The sequence below is a fragment of the Hyperolius riggenbachi genome, chromosome 10 (genome assembly GCF_040937935.1).
Source record: "Hyperolius riggenbachi isolate aHypRig1 chromosome 10, aHypRig1.pri, whole genome shotgun sequence".
In the NCBI taxonomy this organism is placed as follows: Eukaryota; Metazoa; Chordata; class Amphibia; order Anura; family Hyperoliidae; genus Hyperolius; species Hyperolius riggenbachi.
The window spans coordinates 63,651,914-63,671,284 of NC_090655.1; positions in this window are offsets into that span (position 1 = coordinate 63,651,914).

The following is a 19,371-nucleotide window of genomic DNA, read 5'->3' on the forward strand; positions in this document are numbered from 1 at the left end:
TATGGGACATCTAGCTACCTATACTGGGTTTGGGGGTGCCTACATTTGGCTATATAGTGCGGTTGATGTCCACTGTCTGTGAATTACACAGCTGCTAAGTTCATTTGGCTGTCCATGACCAGTCATCACCACGCCCATTTTCCAGTGCATGGATACAACCATTTTTGTAGACCACTACCCCAGCACTGGATCCAGCACCTGCCTAGGACCCTCAATAAAAAATTCCTGGGGTCCGCCACTGATAAGTAAGGTGAGATAATTCAAAAGAAACCCTTTGTGAATCAACCCCCATGGCCTCAGAGCTGAGGGACCCATGTACACATTTGTCCTGGACTTTACTGAACTGTCTTTCTCCTGTCTTACTATTATTTACGCAGTGCGATGTTCTGCACATTCAGGTTGATTCATGAATGTTATCACGTGAACACAGCGCAAGTTAACTTTTGCGTGACTGCAAGATTTCACTAGTGGAGTATTGCAGTCCCGCTACAAGTTCATGCAACGAATGCGCATAACTTAAGAGCGCAATTATTTTAGTGAATCAACATGAAAAACTCACTGGGCAGCTAATGTGATCCCCTCACGCCACACCTATCTGGTGACATAGCACAAGCCAGCAAGTACCAAGTTGATCTCACCGAATAAGGCATTTATAGAGTTTGCTGTTGTCTTGACACTAGTGAGATCCCTGCCTGTACTTTTCTATAAGCGATTACAAGTTTCTTTTCCATTCAGATAACCGCCAGATGAGAGAGAATGACAGAAACATGGGGAAGGTGAGCGTTATTTGACGATATTCTGTCAGGAATGACACGGTCTTATGATTTACACTTTCTCCCATCTGTTTTCAGCACCCTAATCTCTGCACGCCCAGTGACCTCATCTCCATAGCCTCTCACAGTCCAGCATATATGGCGGGTAAATGATTTAACGCATCCAAGGAAAGAAGATAAGCTCACTAATGAGAGTGAAGAATTTTTCCAGCTTCTCTCTACTTTATCACAAAACTTTTTAGTGTGTGGTGCGCGGTTAATGAATATCAGGTTTTTCTGGAGTCCAGAGTGGGACTCCAGAAACGTTACTGAGAGAACCAAAACAAATGAATTGTTCCAGCAGGGAAAAATTGACTACCTAAACTAAACAGTATGATAAAAAAAATCTGCACTAAGGGCCAGTTTAAAATTACTTACTTAAGAAAACGTACCAGTTTGGAACCTAATGTTAAAAATAGGATCCACCCCCAATTGTTAAAAAAAACGAAACAGATCCACTTGCCGCATTACATTGAGCAGAACACAGAGCCCAAACCTTGCACATTTTCTGGATGGGAAAATGTATGCAATGAAAGCCTATGAGAGCAGAAAGTATCCGTTCTCACTAGGCTAGTCGCTGCATCCACTTCATCCATTTTGATCTCCACCCTGACGCCGCCCATACTCCCATGTCCCACTGACTATCAGCCCCCATACATAGCCTGGTGGCTGGCAGAAGCATGGGGGATCTCCACTGGGCTGCAAAAGACCAATGGGAATCCTCAGCTACAGGGAGAATTCACATTGGCAACTGCAGTGTCAGAGGTGCAAGAAGGGGATGGGGAGCAGTTTGTTAACGATTACCACTATTCAAAGTATCTATAGAAGTGATTATTATAAGCACAGGACCAATAGAGAGCTAATACTGAAGTTCAGGGAGGGCCATGTAGGGCCCCTCTGGCCCAAGGGTCCTGATGCAGTCACAACCTCTGCACCCCTATTGCTACACCCCTGGGTGGCATTATACCCCAGTGGCGTTTATGGGCCGATCCTGGCCGCAACATCCGGTGAGTTGCTTTATGAAAGGGGGGGGGGGGGGGGAGACACCTCGAAGCTGTTTATTGAAGTTTGAAGTTACCATAATCACTCCTTGAAAATGTTGATTGTTGGCTTAAGTCAATTTTAGGACTGAAAGAGGCACAGGATTGATACAATGTTACCTCCCATCACCTTCCCATTACCTCCTCCTCACTCCCTGTGATAGGAGAGAACAAATCCGTTGGCATACTTTTCATGTACTGTATGCTTCACTGTACGCCTTGCACTGCACGCAATGGGCAGGGCCAGATTTCTGGGAAGGTCACAAAGGCCTGGGCTGTAGGCGGTTGCAGCCCAAGGTGCCACCTGGACATGAAATAGGGGTTCCTATATATGAAAAGAGAAGGCTGCAAATGGAGAGCAACACATGAAAGGAATCTGAAGCCTAAGGGTGCTGTACACGAGAGAGAGAGAGAGAGAGAGAGAGAGAGAGAGAGAGAGAGAGAGAGAGAGAGAGAGAGACGCTGCAATAAATGAATGAAACGCATGGCAGAGAGGGCTACATGTGGAATAGGAGGGACACTACTGCGCATAGAATAGGAGCTCCAACATACTTTGCCTAGGGGAAGAAAAAGTATAATTCCAGCCTTAGCAATGAGTCTTGTCCCATAATAATTCTGCACTTCTATACTCTTTCAATAGATAGTATAGTGGCTAGATAGTGTATCGGCTGGAGAGTGTACTGGTTAAGGGCTCTGCCTTTGACACGGGAGATCAAAGTTCGAATCTCAGCTCATCCTGTTCAGTAAGCCAGTACTTATTCAGTAGGAGTTCCCCAGCACTACCTATAGAGTGAGTCCTAGAGGCTGCAGCTCTGACGCTTATATTCCACCAGGAGAAAGGCGCAATATAAATTTTATTTGTCTTGTCTTTGTCTAGATGTAAGGAGTAACCAAAATTCAAGTAAGATTCAACATATGGTTCAATGGGAGGCAGAATTTGTGTAAAAAAAACAAAAATGGAGCTTTGAAAGGGTTCATCTGATTAGGAGACTGTGCTAATTAAGTTGCCAGTTAATTAATCAGCAGCACTCATATCTAATATGCCCCTGCAAGACTTAATTCAGCATCTGCAAATTCCATTTCCTGCTCTCCTCTAATGTGCATTTCACTTGGATTTTGTGATCATCACTAACAGAGATAGTCAAATAAGCGAGTTATACTTACATCTTAAAGGATACCCGAGGTGACATGTGACATGATGAGATAGACATGTGTATGTACAGTGGCAAGCATACAAATAACTATGCTGTGTACCTTTTTTTCTTTCTCTGCCTGAAAGAGTTAAATATCAGCTATGTAAGTGGCTGACTCAGTCCTGACAGGAAGTGACTACAGTGTGACCCTCACTAATAAGAAATTCCAACTATAAAACACTTTCCTAGCAGAAAATGTCCTGTGAGAGCAGGAAAGAGATAAAATAAATAATACATTTTAGCTCTGGCATGCTTCAATGAATGTGTCATAAAAAACAGTGACAACTTAAAAAGAGGATTTAAACATAAATTAAAACTGTAGAATATCTTAAAAAGTCATTTTTAGGAGAAGGAAGATAGATACAATTGTTTATTTCATTAGTTTATTTTCGCCTTGGGTGTCCTTTAAAAGTAAATCTGCAACTTCATCACCAGTCTTCCTGTGAGATCCTGTGGAGAGCACCGCTTTCCCTCTTCCCTCTGGGAAACCGCTCCAAAGTTGAAGGGTTCCTTCACTATGAAAGATTCCCTAGCCATAATGTGATTCTGCATGGTTTAGTAGATAAGACAAACAGGTCATGGAGTACCATCTGAAGCACTTTATTTACTAGGAATACGTCATTGGACGAAGTACAAGACCGCAGAGGAGGTGGAATCTATTGAGTTAGCACAGTCATATGAATACCGAGTGGGTGCATGTTTTACAATTATGGTCTTTGTCTGGATTCTTGTTTTTAAGTTACACAACTGTACTGGCGTACCACTGCATTGAAATAAAGGGAAAAAAAAGAAAAAAACTAGCTAAAAGTTGGAAATGTATATTTGTATTACAATATTTATGCATTACCATTTTTGATTCCTCCTTTTAGCCCTTGTGATCTATAGTCCCCCCTACAAAAATGGTGGTTGGGTGGCTCAACCAAAATTTCAATCATATGTTATACGTTAAAGAGAAGTGTCAAAATAGAGTAAAATCAATTTAAAAAAGGGAGGTAGTGGTGGACTTACTTCCCCATTTAAACTAAAGCAGTCGATTTTAAAATAAAATCTTTCATTGAAAACTCCACACAATGCAATGCATTTCTCGGGTACTCATCCACTTCATCAGGCAATAAAAGGGAGCTGCTACAACAGGGGGTTGCTGAGCTGGACTCCCACATCAGGTCTGACAACCTGGTCTGCCGGTGCACAATCCCTCCGTGGGTCACTACTCCACAGTATTAGATACAACAGTACAAACGAAGGAAGCACTCAAAGGGCATATAAACTTGCATTTATCAAATTAGTAGCAAACACGACATGTTTCGGGCTAATCCTCTTTCTCAGGTGTACATGCATGTACTCCTGAGGAAGAGGATTACCCCAAAACATGTCGTGTTTGCTACTAATTTGATAAACGCAAGTTTATACACCTCTTGAGTCCCTCCTTCATTTGTACTGTAATAAAAGGGAGCCGTAATATCTTTCTTAGCCAGCAAAGTACGGTACCTCTGTGATGCTGATCATGTGACTATGCCTTTCAACATTGAGTACTTCTTAAATAAAGACTGAATAAATGGAGGCGGGGGGGCAGACAAAAAAATAATTTTTCTTTTCTTGCACTGGCAGTATCCACTGGTTACTTCTCAAGATATTTAGATATTTCATACAAGAATCAATGCTTGGTTGGTGACACAAAAGTCTGTCTAGCATTCTCCAATCTCTTCTTCCATGTGAATATGAGTACTTTTGTTTTGTTTTATAGGGAAGTATGCCCCAGGGAACGTACCTGCTGAACTTCCATTGTTTCTTACAATTAAAATGTGCTAATCACCACTGCTGTCACTGTCAGGCCTGCCTTTGTAAGAGGAAGACACCTTCACAAGACGAGAGGATTGGAACGGCTCATTTGCTAAATGAGCTCTATCCTGCCTAATGACCCCGCCACCTAACGATGGCAGCGAACGGGTCAATGTCATTTCCTTCTTATCGAAACTTTTTTTTTTTTCAAATCTTACCTTTTTTTAATTTCTAAAGTTTTGTCTTGCCAGCTCCATCGTAGACATAAATCAACTTTTTTATCTGGTCCCTAAAGATTATCAGGTTAGCCTAATTACTGCCACAATCCTCTGGGGTCCCTGTAGACTGCATTAAACACAAACACACATTACTGTCCTTGATGTGGCTGCTTTTGCAGGGAGGAAAGTGAGGGAGGGGGGGGGGGGGGAGAAAAAAAAACACAGTTCTGAAACAAACTAACTGCATTATTAAATGTGTTGTGAGCATCATTATCTACGAGGGTGAGGAATTTTCTGCTGTCATCTCAGCGGAGTATAGTTAGCAAGCAGCTTCAGGTCCAAGGAAGGGCTGATGGGGGAACGTTCAACAACCGATCTGCTATTTAAATCCCCCTTTGCCCTGGGCTGCCTCCAGCATGCTCTCAGCCTCTCTCTACTCCATGCCTTCCCCTCTTCCTTTCGCAGCATCTCTACTCTTGCCTCATAAACTCTTTTCTCTCCCCATTCTTCTGACTGCTGGGGTCGTAACCTTTGTGGTTTAAAGGGCCAACCGAGACCCGGCTGAAACTGGTAGCACACAGCCCAAACAAGTAATAGCCGGCCCAATTAAATATAATAATCCATATTGTTACAAGCTTTAAGCATGGCGCTTTCCTCGGCGGCCCATTTAAATCACAGCCAAGTCCTGACCTATTAAAATGAATAACCCGAATTAAAAGAGAGTCTATTTAATGAACACAGTGAGCGGTTAGCCTCAATGAGGGCTGAAATATTTATTAGCGCCAGTTTAAACCCCCCGCTTTTTGATTTCCCTTTCAAAGGCCCGAGATTGGATTAATGCGTGCGTTTTATTGTTTTGTTTTTATAAAAGATTTTTTATTTTTTTTCTCCATGGTCGAACAAGAATATTGGAGGGTTTATTTCTTTATTTTCTGTTTTATTTTATTTATTTATTTTTTATTAGCAAGGATTCTTGAGGTTGAAACGGGCGATTTTTTTAAGAGGAAATGACATTTTTTTCTTCTCTGTGTGCAGCACACTCTCTGGTAGCGAGAAGATCAAAGCGTCAGGCTGAGACAAGAGAGGCTCGAGAGGGTTCAAACCGGGGGAATATATAAATGTACAAGAACTCCAAACCAGCCATACACAAACAGCGCTGCAGCCGAGAATGCCTAATTCTGCCTCACCTCGCGCGTCTTCTGCGTGCTACTGCTCATTAGGAGAGCGGAATCCACACAATATACACCCCATTGTCTGAATTCAGGTGATTAAAAGGGGGAAAATACAGCTTCTTCGGTGATCATTTTTAGACTGTATTATCATTTTATACTGTATGACAAAACAAAAACACCCATAGTAGAGTGCATAGCTTCATTACAAAAATAAACTATGATGTGTTTGAATAGTCAAAGTACATGCACCTACAGGTTACTACATGCGCTGCCGGATGCCTGCAAAAGCAATGCAAAAACAGACTTTGTGGAAGATTTACATATGTGGCTCTAATTTCAGAGCACTTTAATATGCAAATACCGACTCTATCCTGGAAAGTCAAACATGATTCCACCTGTGAAGCACTTTAGTATGCAAATACTGACTCTATCCTGAAAAGTTGAAGTGATTACACCTGTGAAGCAATGTAGTACGAAAATACCGACTCTCCTGGAAAGTCAAATGCGATTCCACCCGAGAAGCACTTTAGTATGCAAATACTGACTCTCTCCTGGAAAGTTAAAGTGATTCCACCAGTAAAGCACTTTAATATGCAAATACCGACTCTCTCCTGGAAAGTCAAATAGGACTTGATCACTCCCACCACTGAAGAATTTTAATATTCGAAGAAATAGAATATGCAAATAAGGTCTCCTTGAAAGTCCAATGTGACTCAACACCTCCTACCCCAAAGCACTTTAACATGCAATTACTGACTCTCTTTTAAAAGTGCTTTAAAGCAGAACACACTGGCCCATAGGCAATCCACTTTTTCTCCTAAATTTTCTCCCAGGAGATGATTTTTCATCTTATGTATACAATTACTTTTGAGCATTATGCAATTGAAAAAGTACCAAAAAGTAGGTGAGGATTCTGATGCTTTATAATCTACACAATTCCCCTATTAAATCAAAGACGTTTAAGGCCATAAATATTATACTTAGAGAGATTCTATGGAACAAAAAAAAAAGCACGGATTAAGTTTGAGACCCTTTAAAACAGCAAAGATCAAGGTAGGGGGATCAGAGTTTAGAAGCCTCAGGTAGGTCCCTTACTGAGCATGTCACCCCAATTTTATCCAGTGCTTGGAAGCAGGTACACTTCTACAACTGTCCCCTTCCCTACTTTGGCTATGATCCAAAAAGTTTGCCTTAAGCTTAAGGTCCAACAAAATTGCAAGTGGATAGCACTCCAGTAATATTCAGCAGATGATGTGCCCAGGTCTGCTGGTCAGACAGCACTTCAGACCCAATCTTGTAGCGCTTGTAGCGAAAGGGATACCATCACCGGCACCATCACAAAGTATTAAAGCCCTTTTTGTATTTCGGAGGAAGTCCCTTTTTTTCTCAAGCCTCTGTCAGTGTTTTGCACTGACATAGGATGGAAAGAAGGGACATCCTCCGAAACATCGCTGTTGCAACATGTCTATGTGTCTTAAATAAATACAAAAAGAGCTTTAATACTTTGTTAAGGTGCCGGTCTTCATTCTATAAGCTTAAGGTCCTTCAGAAGATAACGGGGTACACGGTGCATACCCCACTGTGGCATAATTATTACTTTCCTGAAGGGTTTGGGTTGCTAGGGGTATTGTCCTGGTCTTTCAGATTTTCCAGGGTGGTATACTTAAATCATTTTTTGAATTAAATCAGGAATTCTCCTTGGGTAATAAAGCCATTTATCAATATTTATAATGTCCCTGTAACAATTGTGGAATTCTCTCCGTGATCAGCGCACAAGACGTGCGCTGACACTGCGGAAATCCTCCACAAGCGTGTAATTTGAGGGAACCCAGCAAAAGGTGCAATGCACCTGTAGAGGGAAATTCCTGTCGGCAGGTGGAGCTGCGGAGTGCAGAGGAACAGCTCCTCTGCCCTGCCACAGACGCAAGACAGGAATTGCACGAAGGGAAGAAACGCAGGGCAAGATAGCCCTGAAGTAGAGAGAGCACAGGGACAGATTGTATGTGTGTGCACCAAACTAGTCGCCAACCCGCGACGGTGCATACACAACAGCAGATATGAAGTAGGAACGCAATCGCGAGAGAGGCGATTGCCAGAGGTGACACAAGGCTACAGCAAGGCAGAGCACGAGAGTAGCAAAGGCACAGCAAATCATACAATGAGAAGATAAGGAAAATAACAAATGCTAGCTAAATGCTAACACCACACTCATTCGCAACAGTGCACGCGTTTATGCGCGGTCTCCACGTGTTAAGCACAACAGAGACAAGCACGCCTTACTAACCACCGACAGACAAACATGAAACAGAGGACGCGAGCGCTTGCTTAACGGTTACCTCACCGAGCCTCCAGCAAGCGTTCGTAGCAGACAAGACAGATACACGAAAAACAGGAATAAGTGAGAGATAGGATCCACAGCACTAGCGCAAGAGGCTAGTGCGATCCAGGAAGACAGAACAGAAGGATCCACAGCACTAGCGCAAGGGGAGTGCGATCCAAGCAAGACAGGCAGATGAGATAGCTGGTAGCAACCGCTGCTCCAGCTATACTCCAAGAACAAAAGATCAGAACGACTTCCTGTCGACCACCGCTGGGACAGGACAATCGCAACAGACAAAACAGATATGCAATCCTAACTGCACTAGGGAACCTGCCTAGTGCAGTCCCAGGAATTACTCTAAGCTAATCTTTAAACAAAGAGCAAGGCTGACACTCCAGGAGAGTTACACAGGACTAACCCTTATGACCAGCCCAGGTCTGTGATATCACATGGCATATATAGAGCAAGCCTACAAAGGATGTGGCTAGGCAATCTGCATGACAAACGTATGCAAATTCCTCAGCAGCAAGCTGCACAGCTGACAAAAAGTCTCTGTTCCAGAGACCTGCAGAATGCAGACCTGAACAGTGGTCAAAAGGCTGCCTGCCTGCGCAGGCAGCCGAGCGGATCCTCACAGTCCCCATGCTATCCATGTGCAGAGTCTGCAGAGGGCTGTGTGGCATCTTGCCTCAGCCCCTCGTTTTGACCAAATTTTGAACACTAAGGCTTGTAAAGGATTTATTTTGGATGCTAATCAGAAAGTTTCTTTGTGATATTTAGGAACATTCCACTTCAATAGCAACGTAAAATGGAAGGCAGACGTTGGTCAGATTGCGCAGGACTGGCAAGGGATCTTGGAGACAGTACCTTTGGTGTCACTCAATGCTACACATAAGTTGATTCCACTTCACATAATCTATAGGTCCTATCGGGTTTAGGACTGGTTTTGTGTGTCAGAGATGTAACTCTCAGACAGGAGACCTAGTTCATATGTTGTGGAGACTGGGACTTAATAAAAGATAGACCAGGATTTTAGGTTGTCTTTGGTGTTCAGTCAAGGGGTTGCTGTCACTGGATGAAACAAGGGAGGGCTTGAGAGTGCTTTCCACTCTATGTCCTTTGTATCATCGGGTCCTGGGTGATGGTTCTGTTGAATGTCTACTTTGTTAATATGTGCATTCAAGTGGGACACTTCCTATTTGTGGGGTTAAAGTGCTTCTTGATATCTCTATAAGAATATGTCTATTTGAATTGGTGGTCATCTGGAATGGCTTAAGTAACTGATCAGTGTTTTGTTATTTATCCTTTTTTTTTCTTTCTTTGGTTTTTCTTGTTGTATCAGTGGTTATTGTCTTTAGAGTGCTCAATAGACATTTTTCTGATTTAAACAAACAAACAAACAAACAAACAAACAAAAAGAACAATAAACAAAATAATAAAAAGGGATATCAAATCTAACCCAAAAGGATATCAAATCTAACCCAAAAAAGTTTTACAAGTACATCAACTCTAAAAAAAAGAAAGGTTGACTGTATAGGACTCCTAAAGGATGAGGGTGGAAACCCAATGGTGGATGACCAAAGTAAGGCAGAGTTATTAAATGCTTTTTTTGCTTCTGTCTTCACAAAGGAAACAGCACTGTTGCAAATTACAGATGCAGAAGAGTCTCAATCTTCCAACTGTAATATTAAATACTTAACGCAGGAAGAAGTGAAGGCAAGACTAAATAAATTAAAAATAGACAAGGCACCTGGCCCAGATGGCATGCATCCTCGGGTCCTAAGGGAATTAAGTTCAGTTATAGATAAACCCCTTTATCTTATCTTTTGTAACGCTCTTTCAACTGGCAGAGTCTCAGTGGATTGGCGTACAGCCCACGTTTTCCCATTATTGAAGAAGGGCAAAAAATCAGATCCAGGAAATTATAGACCTGTAAGCTTAACATCAGTTGTATGCAAACTATTTGAGGGGTTACTAAGAGATACTATACATGACTTCATAGTAGAAAATAATCTTATTTCTCAGAATCAACATGGGTTTACTAAAGACAGGTCCTGTTTGACTAACATGCTCAGATTTTATGAGGTAGTGAATGCTAATGTGGATATTGGGAATGCGGTAGATGTGATATACTTGGACTTTGCAAAGGCCTTCGACACTGTTCCACACAAAAGTCTGGTGCAAGCGTTGAGGATGCAAGGACTGGGGAAGAGCCTGTGTGCATGGATAGGGAACTGGCTAATGGACAGAAAACAAAGAGTTGTGGTCAATGGATCATACTCAAAATGGGAGACTGTTAGCAGTGGGGTCCCACAGGGGTCTGTACTGGGTCCAGTGCTCTTCAATTTATTTATTAATGACCTAGTAGATGCAGTAGTGAGAAATGTTGCTATTTTTGCAGATGATACAAAATTGTGCAGAATCATCAACTCTCAGGAAGATAGTGTCATATTGCAACAGGCAGTGGCGTTCCTATCTCAGGGCGCAGGGGGGCGTGGCGCACCGGGTGCCAGACGGCCAGGGGGGTGTCGGCACGACCCCCCAAGTCATGCAGGAGTGGGGAAGAGCAGCGCTAGGAGGAGGGGTGACAGCAGGGATAGCGGCGGGGAGGGGAGACATATCCCCCCCCTCCCTCACCTGGGTCCCCTCCTTCTGCCTCTCTTCCCCCCCCCCCCCCCGAAATGCGGGCAGCGGGCCGGGGGCAGTGGGCAGCGAGCAGGCGGGCGTGGAGAATACTCACGTCACTTCCGCGTATCAGCCTGGAACGCTGCGTCGCCGTCACGTGCCTCTTCTGCGCCTCCAATCATTGGAGGCGCAGAAGAGGCACGTGACGGCGACGCAGCGTTCCAGACTGATACGCGGAAGTAACATGAGTATTCTCCGCGCCCGCCTGCTCGCCGTTTGCTGCCCGCATTTTGGCGGGAGGGGGGGGGGGGAAGGAAGGCAGAAGGAGGGGAGCCAGGTGAGGGAGGGGATATGCCCCCCCACCACTATCCCTGCTGTCACCCCTCCTTCTAGCTACACTGGGGGGGCACTATACTACCTAAACTGGGGGCCACTATACTACCTAAACTGGGGGCCACTATACTACCTAAACTGGGGGCCACTATACTAGCTATACTGGGGGCAGCTATACGGGGGCCACTATACTAGCTACACTGGGCATGGGGGTCGCTACACTAGCTATACTGGGGGCCACTATATTACCTATAGGGGGGGGCACCATACAAGCTACAATGGAGGCCACTATACTAGCTACACTGGGGGCCACTATACTATCTAAACTGTGGGCCACTATACTAGCTATACTGGGGCAACTATGGGGGCCACTATACTACCTATACTGGAGGGCAGCTGTACGGGGGCCACTATACTAGCTACACTGGGGGCAGCTACACTACCTACATTGGGGGCAGCAGCTATGCTGCCTATCCTGGGGGCAACTATACTAGCTATATTGGGGCAACTATACTACCTTCACTTGGGGCAACTAGCTACCTATACTGGGGCAACTGCTAGCTACCTATACTGGGGGCAGTTGCGGCACCGGGGGGGGGGGGGGTGCTTTGGGTGCTGAAGCAACCCCTAAAATTCTCCAAGCACCCCCCATCGTGAACTGACTTTCGGTATCTAATAGATGTCGTGTCAGTTCACCGCAGCAGCAGAGCAGGGCTATAGTAAAATGTCTGAAGCCCTGCTCTGGAGACTTTGGGAGTTTCAGTTGCTGTCTGCAGAGGATCGTGGGAGCTGCGCACCGGACGGAGGTCCGGAACAGGAGCTCTGCTGCAGGTGAGTAAATGTTTGGGGTTTTTTTAATTTATATTTTTACGTTTATGTTCTGGCCAGGTCTGCTTCACGATTGAAGTGTTTTCTGGGCAAATCTGCCAACATGATTGCATGTATTTTCTGGGCAAATCTGCCGACATGATTGCATGTATTTTCTGGGCAAATCTGCTGACATGATTGAACGTATTCTCTGGGCAAATCTGCACACATTACGTGTATTTTCTTGAGAAAACCTGGACAAGTATGTGAATTTTCTGGGGAAAGGGTCACCAAAACTTGGGTCCACTGTCTTTGCGTTGCACTTTTAAAGGGAACCAGAGGTGAGAATAATAGTGAGGCTGCCATCTTTATCTCCTTTTAAGCAATACCAGTTGCCTGGCTGCCGTGCTGGTCCTCTGCCTCTAATTCTTTCAACCATAGACCCTGAACAAGCATGCTTGTTTCTGGTGTGATTCAGTTCACTACTGCAGCCAAATAGATCAGCAGGGCTGGCAGGCAACTAGTATTATTTAAAAGGAAATAAATATGGCAGCCTCCATATCACTCTCACCCCGGGTTCACGGTAAATTACAGTTAGCTCCGCCCTCATCCGGTCACGGCCACGCCCATTTTTGCCGCGCCGCATGTTATATCCCCACCCGTTTTTTGCCCCTTTACCTTTTTTTTTTGGGGGGGGGGGGGGTTGTCTTATAATACCCAGCACTGGTATTATACTCAATATATATACTATACTATATTTCAACTCAATGTTGAAATTTGTTTTGGTCGTACTAATAGTCTAGCACCATACAAAATAAATGGGATACAGTTGGGGACATCAAACTTAGAGAAGGACTTAGGAGTACTCATCGACAACAAGTTAAATAATCGTACTCAATGTCAAGCCGCTGCAGCTAAAGCTAACAAAATTTTGGAATGCAATAAAAGGGAAATAAAAACTCGAGATGCTAGCATAATATTGCCCCTGTTTAACTCTCTAGTAAGGCCACATCTGGAATATGGAATTCAGTTCTGGGCACCACATTACAAAAAGATATTGCAGTTTTAGAGCAGGTGCAGAGACGAGCAACAAAATTGATACGTGGGATGGAAGGTCTCACTTACCAAGAAAGAATAGATAAACTGGGTTTATTTAGTCTAGTGAAAAGACGCCTTAGAGGGGATCTAATTAACATGTATAAATACATCAAAGGGGCAATATAATAGCTTGGCGGATGAGCTTTTTGTCCCTAGGCCTTCTCAAAGGACTAGAGGACACGATCTGCGCATGGAGGAAAAACGTTTTAGCCATTTATTTAGGAAAGGGTTCTTTACAGTAAGAGTGATTAAGATGTGGAATGCATTGCCACAGGAAGTAGTTATGGGACACTCTATACCTGCATTTAAAGGGGGCATAGATGCTTTCCTTGCGTTGAAAGACATCCATGGCTACAATTACTAGGTAATGCCTAATGATGTTGATCCAGGGATTTTATCTGATTGCCATCTGGAGTCTGGAAGTAATTTTTTTTCCCTTTTGGGGCTAATTGGACCATGCCTTGTAAGGGATTTTTCGCCTTCCTCTGGATCAATAGGGATATTTCAGGGAGCAGGCTGGTGTTGTACTTTGTACTAGTTGAACTCGATGGACATATGTCTTTTTTCAACCAAAATAACTATAATGTAACTATGTAAAAAAAATAAAAAAAACAACAACAGTATTCTGAGTATTTTCTTGCTTAAAAGGCATGCTATTGTAGCGGTGTGAAAATGTCACTTAGGAGAAAACCTAGGAGAAAATGAACTGAATACAGGCCAGTGACTTTTTGCAAGGTGATGAAAGGTAGGTATGCTCCATACCTCTCCAATGGTCATTGGTGGACCAGCTTGGTTGAATTAATCAGAATCAGAATCTTTATTATCGCCAAGCACGACTGGGTCATGCCCGGAATTGGGCTTGGCACGTACATGGTACTGATGCAGGATATAGATACAGATACAGGACAAAACAAGCAGTCAGAAAGGAACACATTTGCAGAGAGAGACAATGTAGCATAAGTTACAACCCAAAAAAACACCCAAAAAAACAACCAAAAGAAAGTCAAAAGAAAGTCAGCTTGAGCTAGAGCGCCGTCTATCTATGTGTAGAGTGCCGCAGTGCCGGCATGGTGTTTGGTGTGGGGATGGGCAGTTACGTGGAGAGAGTTCAGAAGGTTGACAGCCGAGGGAAAGAAACTGTTTTTATGCCTTGAGGTCTTGGTGAAGATGGACCGGAACCGGAGTCTCCAGCTCGAGAGGAGCTGACTAAAGAAGCGATGGCCTGGGTGTGAGGGGTCGCTGGTGATCTTTAATGCTCTGGAGTACAGCCTGGAATGGTAAAGGAGGTCCAGAGAGGGAAGGGATCTCCCGATGATCCTCTCCGCTGATCTGATGACCCTCTGCAGTTTGAGTCTGTCGCTGGCAGAGGAGCTGGCGTACCAAACCAGGATGGAAGAGCATAGGACAGATTCGATTGTAGCGGAGTAGAAGTTTGTCAGAAGTTTTTGGACCATACCAAACTTTTTTAGTTGGCGGAGAAAGAAAAGTCTCTGTTGGGCTTTCCTCTGTGTGGAGGCAGTGTTGGCCTTCCACTTCAGGTCATTAGAGATGGTTGTGCCCAGAAGGCGGACGCTGGGGACTCTTTCCACCTCCTTGCCATCGATGCAGATTGGGGGCGGGGTGGAGGCGCATCTCCTGAAATCAACAATCATCTCCATAGTTTTCGCTGTGTTTAGGACCAATCCGTTCTCTCTGCACCAGTGACAGACACCTTCAACCTGGTGGCGGTACTCTTTCTCATCATTATTGGTGATGAGACAGACAATGGTCGTGTCGTCAGCGAATTTGATTACTTTTACCGAGTCTGACGTGGATTTGCAGTTATTTGTATACAGAGAGAACAGAAACGGTGACAGAACGCAGCCTTGTGGGGCTCCTGTGTTGGTGATCCTAGGTTGTGAGGAGATAGTGCCCAGCCTAACAACCTGGGACCTATTGGTGAGGAAGTCCGTGATCCACAGGCGTAGGGTGGGGTGGACTCCTATTGCGGCAAGATTGTCTTGCAGTATTTTGGGGCTGATGGTATTGAATGCTGAAGTCCAGTAGGAGGATCCTGGCGTAGGAGTCTGGTCTGTCCAGGTGATCATAGACTAGCTCCAAGCAGATGTTAATGACATCATCAGTGGACCTGTTTGCTCTGTACGCAAACTGGTGTGGATCTAGCAGTCCCTCTGTGGAGTGCTTAAGGAGGGGGAGCACCATGCTTTCAAAAGCTTTCCTGATCACGGATGTAAGTGCCACGGGCCTGAAGTTGTTGAGGTCAAGGGTACCCTGCTTTTTGGGGACGGGGATAATGGTGGACCTCTTGAAGCATGCGGGTACTTTGCCTCCCTGGAGGGACCTCGTGAAGATGGAAGAGAGGGTGGGAGCAAGCTGACGAGCGCAAGTTTTCAGGCAGGCTGGTGACACACCATCCGGACCCGAGGCTTTCCTAGCATGTAGCCTTAGCAGGTGTTTCAGTACATCCGCCTCCCTCACTGACGGTGGGGGCGGGTTCAGGCCCAGGGCGTCAATGTCAGAGGATTGTGCAGGCGGCTGTGGGAGGCCCACAGGTGTTGGCTGGGTCTCGAATCTGCAGTAGAAGTCGATGAGACTCTCTGCCAGCTCAGTGCTGGGTGTAGTATGCTGAGGGGGAGGCTTGTAGTTGGTGGCAGCCTTAAGCCCTTTCCACACAGCTCGTGAGTCGTTTGAGGAGAGGTTCTGTTCCCGCTTTTCCGCGTAGCACTTCTTTGCGGACCTCAGTTCCCTGTTTAGGTCGTTCCTTGCCCTCTTGTAGTCCTCCTGGTTGCCGGACTTGTGTGCAGCTTCTTTGCTGCATCACAGTTGTCTAAGTCTTTTTGAGAACCACGGTTTATCGTTTGGATATAGTTTGAAGGATTTTGTAGGGATGCAGGAGTTCTCGCAATAGCCAATGTACGAGGATACATTGTCTGCCCACTCGTCCAGGTTAGGCGATTCCAGAGCCTTCCAGTCTGTGCAGTCAAAACAGGCCTGAAGTTGTAGTTTAGCCTCACTTGACCACACTTTGAAGGATTTGGTGACAGGTTTTGAGGTTTCCAGGCGCCTTTTGTAAGTAGGTATCAGGTGGATGATGCAATGGTCAGATGAGCCTAGTGCTGCCTACAGTGTCGCTTTGTATGCATCTTTCAGGACCGTGTAGCAATGGTCGAGGGTGTTGGCATTTCTGGTGGGGCAGGTGATGTGCTGATGGAAGCGGGGCAGCTCAATACGGAGGTTGGCCTTGTTGAAGTCCCCCAAGATGATGAACATCGAGTCCGGGAGGGCCGTCTCCCACTGCATGATGGTATCACTGAGATCACGCAGGGCAGCATTTACCTCTGCATCAGGAGGGATATACACACCCACGAGGACGTAGGAAGAGAACTCCCTGGGTGAGTAGATTGGCCTGCAATTGATGAGGAGGAGTTCAAGTTCTGGTGTGCATTTCTTGGCCAGTACGGAGGTGTTTGGGCACCAGACAGAGCTGATGTAGAAGCAGATGCCGCCCCCTTTCCTTTTACCAGAGAGGGTGCTGTCACGGTCTGCTCGGATGAGGCTGAAACCTGGGAGCTGTAGGGCACTCTCAGGGATGTCGTCATGAAGCCACGTTTCGGTAAAGCAGAAGACTGGGGTTTTGTTACCGAGTTCCCTCTTGTCGCTGAGGAGTCTCAGTTCATCTAGCTTGTTAGGGAGGGAGCGGACGTTTGCTAGGAGGACCGCGGGGATGGATGACCGCAGGCCTCCCCAACGGTTTGGTTTAACAGCTCCATATTTTACATTTTCTTTCAAACCTGTGCAACTAAAGATTATCTGAGGCAGATTAATCGATGAAATGGGACACGGAGACATGTTCATCCGTTAATTCCCTACCTCTGTATCCCCTCAGCACTGCTCAGTTTCCCCAGTTCGTCTGCTACAGCTCCCTGAAATGTGCAGACAAGCGATCCTGGACACTACATGTTGCACGAGATGACGGGATCTAGTGTGGCGTTTACATGAACAACGTGAAAAGACATAACCGACATTTAAAAAGTGCTTCCATGCATTTGAATGGACAGTGCTTGATTACATTTGAATGACAAAAGCATCAAAGGCTGCATTTAGATGCCATTGTGAACCAGACATAAGCAAAATAAAAACATGGAGGTTCGGTCTCTTACTGTATAGGACACGGGGTTTACTAATACTGCAAATGAAGCACAAACCAGGAAACCCCACAAATTCCACTCCAATGATAGTATAAAAATTAAGTTACTGACTACTTCTCATCTAAAAGGCAGCTACTTCCATGTGTAGCCCTCCTGCCACCACCCCATACATAAAATTACTAATGCATACACTCTTTCACAAAGTATTCTTTACAGCCAACAGAACACAGATATGTTGTAAAGAATAACAAAAATGTATAAGCCAATCCTGTCCTCACCTACACCTACAAGATGGCGCCGGACTCGGACGCCACAGCCACAGGGCTCCGGACTTTTTCTTTATTTTTTCCCTAATCCACCCTTGCTGCATTCACCCGATCTCCCCTATCTATCTGGGGAGCGGTTGGGTATCGCAGGCTGCCGAGCAGAGTGAGGAGGCAGAGGTTTTGGGCCCCGGTAGGGGCTATCGCAGCCGGAGGGGCAGTAAGAGCACATGCGGCCGAGCATTGCTCACTGTTTATGCTGCCTCCGAAGCTGCGCTGGAGGGATGCACCGGCGGCGCCGTGTCCTGCAGCTGATGAGGACTTGTCCGGCCTGCCTCACCATCGCCCCATCCCCGGACCAGACACCCGCCTCAGTCCATCGCTTGGGTTGCTCCGGCCCTCCCACGTGGTCCGCCAGGCTGCGCCCGTTGCCTGGGAGCCCAGGACGCCAGAGCGGAGAACGTGGACATAGAGGAGGCCTGATCTCCGTCGCCACCTCAGCCACTGCAGGAACGGAGCTGCATCATCGCTGATGTCGCCGCCTGCAGCGCTCCCACAGCTGCCACAGAAGAGGAATACCACCGCTCTTCCGGATGGTGCTTCAGTTGCCTGCTGCACCCTGCTTTGCCATTAGCCTGGCCGCAGCAGCTGGGGAGGGCTCACCATCGGCTGGCCACCTCAGATCTCCACCACTGGCCTCCAGCCTGCTCGGCCACCCACGTGGAGCTCCTCTCCTCCAGGCCCTTCAGATTGCCAGTGTGCCTCGCAGCCTGCCTCCATCTGAAGCACCCCAGGCCGGCATCACCCCCAGGGCCCCCTGAAACACCTCAGGCTGGAATCACCAGTGACGGAGATGGTGCTGCTCCCCTCACAGTGGAGCTGGCTGCCGAGTCTGGGCATCAGTGTCCTCCCACCACCAAAGGTAGACCTCCCTGGCCTGTCCACCACTGCTGCCCAGCCGGGGTGCCCCCGGGCCCCACATCCACCACCCAGGGGTGCCCCCGGGTGCACCCTGGCCCCACAGGGCCCCCACTGTGTCTGCGCCCTCATTGCCCAGCCGGGCGGACTCAAAATCGGGAGTGCTGCTCCTCGGGCAACCTGGTTCGAGTGAACTCTGCTGTCCGCCTCCATCATGATGCCCCTCCGCTTTCTCAGTTGCTTTCTCAGTTTCCTTCTCTCTACTATCGTGGACAAATCGGAGCACTTGTCTTGTTGGGAGCGTGTCGCTGTGTAGCGTCCAGTGCCGAAAATGGCAGCGCTCATATCGGCTCTCAGGCTGCTCCTCCAGTCCCACTCTTTTCTGTTCCTGCTATCAATGTATGCTTTGCTATGTTTGTATTACGTTAACTGTACGTGTATGCTGTAATGCTCTGTACTGCTTTTTATTTTTGCTTTTATTGTTTATACGTATGACCCATGCTTGACTGCATGTGATACTGCACTCTGCTTAATTGTACGCACAGCTGTCATGTTGTCCTATGTATGCTTGTCCCACGTCTATGTATGTGCCATGCTTAACTGTATGCTATTTCTTGTCTCTTCACCAACGACCCTGTATGTGCC